Raw genomic sequence first — 7,124 nt, forward strand, 5'->3', positions numbered from 1 at the left:
GTCTGCGATTTAGACTTTATCTACAGTGTTGCTGTGGCAGTCAAGTTTTGCCCTTTTTCTTTTTATTAATTAATAAGGCTTTTGCTCCGCTACTGTTTCACATTCTGTGACATGAAAATTCACGTGTTGTATCTTGCAGTTGCTGTAGTTAAAGAGAATTTTTTATAAAAATAAATACAACTTCAGCAACTTTTTTTCTGTTTTGTGACTCAGCAATGAAAATAATAATAACCACATATCAATTAGGTCCACCACAACAAATACAAGTCCACAGTTTTAGCGGTTTTGTTCCGTTAAGTTTTCTAAAATAATACAGTAGCACCTGCGGCAGAGAAGATCCTAGATGTCTGACTTCTGAAGATGGAGACCTCAAGCAAGTGATACGTTTCTTCTATAAAATAATCACTAAACAGCTCAATAGATGTGTTTCCGCTAGTGTCCTGTTGTAAATATTTTGCGATGTCAAAAATAATATCAAAGTAAATGAAAAGCAGGGGGCACGGGGAAAGGAAGAAGTGCTGAGCATTAGGGTGTAATGTTATAAAGTCATTTTCACAGCTATGTGCCATATGCACATGTAAATCACCTCTTATAAAATTGATGGAGTTTTGTAATTTCTCTGTTTCTATCTAGTTCCTACATACCCTTACACTGATTGATATTTTATAAGAGGTGATTTATATGTGCATATGGCACATACCTGTGAAAATGACTTTATAACATCACACAGGGCTGTTTGGAGATCTGGGAGAGATAGGGAGAGTCAGGTGGATGAGGGTCAGGGAGATATGTATGGAGATAGGAGGGTGACAAAGCAGTGCAATTTTATGGTTTATAATCGGCTAGAAAACCCAGATCTTTGTTAAGTCTTGTCTGGTGGGTGTCAAAATATTTAATCATTCTGACTTCAAAGGTCTTACGTTCCTGCATTGCTTTAAAGTTCCCTTTTAGGATTCTTACCATAAAATCACTGGTATAGTGTTCTGGTTTTGTAAAGTGTTGCCCCACAGAGGTGACATCCTGGTTGGTACTAGCATTTTTCATATGGTGTCTATGTAAATTAAATCTCTTCTTTAGCATCGGACTTGTTTCTCCAATGTAGCACCCTTCACAATTCTTTAGGGTTACCGCCTCACATCCCTGTATTTCTTCTACTTCTATAACGCTGTCAGTTTCATAATTTCTTCTCTGTACAAGACACAGGCCTGTTGTAAAATGAGAACATCCTGCCTGCAATACTAGACCAGTTCTTTTTGTAAATCAAACGTTCCTAGCCCATTATAAACCATAAAATTGTACTGCTTTGTCACCCTCCTATCTCCATGCATATCTCCCTGTCTCTCATCCACCTCACTCTCCCTGTCTCTCACCTAACCCGCCCTCATCCTGTTAGACTGTCACTGAAATGCTTTGATGTTTCACTCATATATACTGTCATCTACCAACATTTGCTTATTTCCGATCTGACGAAGAAGGGCTACCTTCGAAAGCTAATCAAAAAATGTATTGTTATGTCCAATAAAAAAGGTATCATCTTATTTTCTTTTCCATGTTTTATTTTGTTTTGTTTCTATTGATTACCTTTAAAAGTGGACTAACACGGCTACCACATCTCTCTACTCAAGACCTGGGAGAAAAACTGGAAACCTCTGATCACATTTCTTACCTTGGATTCTGGCACATGGGGCTTTCTCTTGTCCTAGTGTGCCTTTGATGGGATGATTTTATGAGGAGCTTGTGCATGATTTTTTCCCCTTATACCTCATGCCCTAGCCTGGTCTATTGATCAGTTGCCACTCTAACCTTATGCAGCATCATCACATCCCGAAATGGACGCATGTAGCACAGTCAGCTAGCCATTTCAATATACTCTATATATTCTGCAATTCTCTTGTTTTGTTTGTTTGTTTGTTTGTTTTACTTTGCATTTTGGTTCCCTAGCCCCTAGGAGACCCACAGTATGCATGCAGGAAGACTTTGCACTGTTTTTGGTGGAAGTGTCATAATCTTACCGTGACTTTGCCATCCGGTCCCGCGGTGATGTCCTCCTGCACTCATGCATGCATAGGTGGTTGGTGGCTCAGCCATTTGGGGAGGCTAAAGTGGGTGGGCCAGGCCTGAGTCCTTAATTGCCTGAAAGCATACAGAAAGGTCAGCAAAATAGTGGCAGGGATAATACCTTTTGTTAAATTTAGAAATTAAGATACATATCAAATGCCAGAGATTAAAGTGGCAAAGAAAATTAAACAGTGCAAGCTTCTGTACATATATATATAGGTCTCTTAGGCAACTGAATTAAAGTGGATTTAAAAAAAAATGTCAGTAGCTGATACCTAAATCTCCATAGAGGCCTGAAGTCCATTTGCCCCCTCTTTCTCTCTCACATCCCATTTTCCCACAGCCAGTCTGCCTCTCTCTAATGCACATATCTTCCCCTTCCGCTCTCAGCTTCAGAGAGCTTGTTGATTTTGCTACTTCATGAGATTGGGAGCTGCAAGGTCAACAGGTTCTTCATGAACCTCAAGTTAATCAAATATGTCTGTGAGCTCCATTGGGTGGGGGGGGGGGGAGGAAACTGCTGGACATGGGGTAGTAGAGGGAAGGAATATACTGGTCACTGTAGACACAGAAGAACACTGGTCTTCGCACACTCAAAATCACAGAAGACACAGCGAAGATGACCCACAAAAAAAGTCTCTTAACAATGCTTGAATAGTCCAGATTTATTGTATGGCTGTAAAGACTTGACACGGCCCTGTTTCGGCCAACAGGCCTGCCTCAGGAGTCTTTGTAGTCTCTTAAAGATGTCTAAAAAAAAGGTCAATGTATCTGATAGTATAATGCCGAATTGGAAGCTTGTATAATGTAACCACTATGCAAAACCCTCTCCTTTGGCAGGAAGGAAAGAACCCACCAAAATGTCTTGCGCAATGCTCAAAGAAAAAAGCTGTACAAGATTGACAATGTGATGCGTGGTTGTCAATCTTGCACAGCTTTTTTCTTTGAGCATTGCACAAGACATTTTGGCGGGTTCTTTCCTTCCCGCCAAAAGAGAAGGTTTCACATAGCGGTTACATTATACAAGCTTCCAGTCGTCATTTTTAGACATCTTTAAGAGACTACAGAGACTCCTGAGGCAGGCCAGTTGGCCGAAACACGGCCATGTAGAGTCTTTAAAGCCATACAATAAATCTGGACTATTCAAGCATTGTCAAGAGACCTTTTCTGTGTGTCATCTTCGCTGTGTCTTGTGTGATAAGGAGTATACTGGACCAGACTTCAGTAAAGCCAACACAGTTCCTCCACTGTAAAACACTATATACAAACATATGGTATGATAAGGTTCTGAGTGTGTTTATGCACAACAGCACTAATTTCCAAGACTCTAAAAGCAACAACCTTATGCATGAAAAGGTAGCACTGTAAATATTACACCATGCCCTAAAACACTGATACATCGTCTACTGAAAAAAAACAAACAAACAGGACTGCAACAAGATCTCTACACAGACTCTACATGCTAGCTAGCAGAATACATACCTTGGTCACTCACACAAAACACATACAAACCCTTAACAGATGTGAAACAAGGGACCATATATCAGAAATATGAAGGCAAAAAAAAAACTGAACTTGAAACCCCAGGAAGTAAGATTCTGCACACAGCACTAATAGAGAGATAGAAACTCAAATGCAAAATACCAGAGAAATGCATTTCTAAAAGCTGACATATTTTAATTAATAAATTCAGAATAAAATATTTTTCTAGCTTTGTTGCTTTGGACCCGGTGTCTCTTTTCTGCTTTTCTGTTTTTCCCCTGTCTTTTCAGGGCTCCTGTCCATTATACATTGCTTCTCTTTCCATATCCTCCATCCATCTCCCTCTGTGTCCCTGTCCCTCCCTCCCTCCATGTTTAGCATCTGCTCATAGTATCCCTAATCTCCTCTATATTCATCATTTCTCCTCTGTGGCCCTAGGTTGGCCCGTCCTGCATTTCCACCCTGTGTCCATATCCCTTCCCATGATCAGCATTGCCCCTCTGTGCCCCTTTCATCCCTGTGTGCAACATTGCCCCTGTTTGTCCCTGCTGCCTCTGTATCCAGCATTGCCCCTCTGTGTCCCTGTCCCTATGCTCCTTCCATGCCCAGCATCTCTTCTCTGTCTTCCTGTCCCCTTCTCCCACCCATGGGGCCAGTATCTCTCCTCATCCCCTTCCTCCCACCCATGGGGCTAGTATCTCTCCTCCTCTCTTCCTGCTCCCCCCCACCCCACAGTTCAGTGTCTTTCCCTTATCCTCCAGTCCATCTCAGCCCTTAAGGGGGGGGGGGATTCTATATATGGCGCCTATAAAATCTGTGTGGAAAATATTTCTGCCTTTTGTATCGCTCCATGGTGCAACCGCACCTCGAATACTGTGTTTGATTCTGGTCGCCGCATCTCAAAAAAGATATAGTGGAATTAGAAAAGGCGCAGAGAAAGGCAACAAAAATGATTAAGGGGATGGGACGACTTCCCTATGAGAAAAGGCTAAAGCAGCTAGGGCTCTTCAGCTTGGAGAAAAGATGGCTGAGGGGAGATATGATAGAGGCCTATAAAATAATGAGTGGAGTGGAGTGGAACGGGTAGACGTGAAGCATCTGTTTACATTTTCCAAAAATATTAGGACTAGGGGGCATGCGATGAAGCTACAAGTAGTAAATTTAAAACAAATTGTAGAAAATTTGTCTTCACTCAACGTGTAATTAAACTCTGGAATTCGTTGCCAGAGAATGTGGTAAAGGCGGTTAGCTTAGCAGAGATTAAAGAAGGTTTGGACGTCTTCCTAAAGGAAAAGTCCATAGACCATTATTAAATTGGACTTGGGGAAATCCACTATTTCTGGGATAAGCAGCATAAAATATTTTGTACTTCTTTGGGATCTTGCCAGGTATTTGTGACCTGGATTGGCCACTGTTAGAAACAGGATGCTGGGCTTGATGGACCTTTGGTCTGTCCCAGTATGGCGCAATACTTATGTACTTACTTATGTACTTAATTATTGCTGCCTGTGTCGGCTCCGCAGGATTCCATTGGTTTGGCTGGGTCCCACCAGACAGGAAATGATGAAAGCGAGGGTGGGACTCAGCCGATGGAAGCCTGCAGGGCTGATGCATGCAGCAATGATTGAATCACTGTAGGCGCTGGGGATGCTTGTAAGGCACACCAGGGAGGGATAGGGTTCAGCAGATGCCGGGACGCCGCAGAGGAGGAGAGATGTTGATGTGGAGTGCCACAACTAGGTGGGTCTGAGCCAAGAATGGGTGGGCCTGTGCCCACCCAGGCCCACCTGTAGCTATGCCACTGTTTTCCTGTCACTTCCCCTTCTCTCCATCTCTTCTCCAGTTTTTCTTCCTCTCCTCCAGTCTAGTCAGTGTCAGTTTCTCTCTCTCTCTCTCTCTCTCTCTCTCTCTCTCTCTCTCTCTCTCTCTCTCTCTCTCCCTCCCTCCCTCTTTCCCGCAGATCCAGGAACATCTCTCCTTTTTCCTTGTCCCCTCCCTATTCCAGTGTCTTCCCTCCTGAGTCTAGTGTCTTCCCCTCTTCCAGTCCAGCAGTCTCTCTTGCCTCTTTCTGGCCCATTATCTCCCTCTCCCTCCTGGGTCCAGCACCACTTCCTGTCTGCCCCCACCCTCAGGTTCAGCAGAGCAGTACCTACTGCATCTTACTCTCCCCAGGTCCAGCACCTCTTTCCTCCTCCATTACTTCTAGTCCAGTGTCTCTTTCATTCCACCCTCCCCATTGCAGCATCTATCTCTTTTCCTCGTTTCTCCCCCCATGGCCGCACCTACCCCTCTCCCCCGTTTCTCTCCCCCATGTAGCAGCTATCCCTCTCCCTCATTTCTCTCCCCATTGCAGCATCTATCCCTGTCTCTCATTTGCCCCCCTGTTGCAACATCTATCCCTCTACCTTGTTCTTCCCCCCCCCCCCCATGCAGTGTCTATCCCTCTCACTCCCTCCCTGTGGTCCCCCTAATTTGATTAGATCGCTGCCGGTAGCACGGAAGTGGCAGTGGCACTGTACTAACTAAAACAGCTTGTTTTGGGGATTAGGCTTCACGGCCTTCTTTTATATGTCCCACCCTCGCAGAAGCAGAAAGTTGTGTCAGAGGTGGTAGGATGTGTCACAAAGAATGCTGTCAGGCCGAAGCCACAAAGCAAGCTGTTTGCGTTAGTACTGTGCCACTGCTGCACTACCAGCAATGATCTAATTGAATTAGAGGGACCACAAGGAGTGAGTGAGAGGAATAGATGTTGCATGGGGGGGGGGGGGGGGAGGATGAGAGAAAGACATTGGACCAGAAGTAATGGAGGAAGAATGAAATGCTGGATCCAGGGAGTGACCCTGATATGGAGAGCCTGGTACATCGGGGGTTGTGGCTGGGGAGGCTTAGCCTCTCCAAGCCTGTTATACCAGGCACCTATGCATACAAGCCCACCTCCTGGGACACACGTGTGCCACAATGTGGCAAACCTGGACTGGTGGCAAGACATGTGCCTTCACTATAAGCAGACTTGTTCCTGAAAGTTTTGCTCCTGATTCCTGCCAAGCTTTTCTCCTGGTTCCTGCTAAGCCTTGTTCCTGGTTCCTGCCAAAGTCGAGTCTTGTTTCTGGTTCCTGATAAAGCCAAGCCTTTTCCTGGTTCCTGCCAAGATTTTATCAGTGAAAAATTATAAACAGCATCACTACTCAGCGTATTGAATTACTGCCAGCTTCTCTCTTGCATGGAGAGAGAGCTGGTGAAGAATAGACTTCCAGTTTGCAAGGCAAAACCCTTGTTCAGCACATCTGAACTGTAAATTATTGTTTCTTGTTTGATTACTGCATTAAAGGAGATTTTGGTTCAAGATAGTCTTCTCATAGTGGTGTTCAATACTCTGGTTTAAACTACATGCTAGTCACCCCAGTGAAAGGGCAGAACATTAGTTATATGTTTATTTTTGTTACATTTGTACCCTATGCTTTCCCACTCATAGCAGGCTCAATGTGGCTTACATGGGTCAATGGAGGGTTAAGTGACTTGCCCAGTGTTACAAGGAGCTGCCTGTGCCTGAAGCGGGAATTGAACTCAGTTCCTCAGGAGCAAAG

This window comes from Microcaecilia unicolor, chromosome 5, assembly GCF_901765095.1.
Source record: "Microcaecilia unicolor chromosome 5, aMicUni1.1, whole genome shotgun sequence".
Classification (NCBI taxonomy): domain Eukaryota; kingdom Metazoa; phylum Chordata; class Amphibia; order Gymnophiona; family Siphonopidae; genus Microcaecilia; species Microcaecilia unicolor.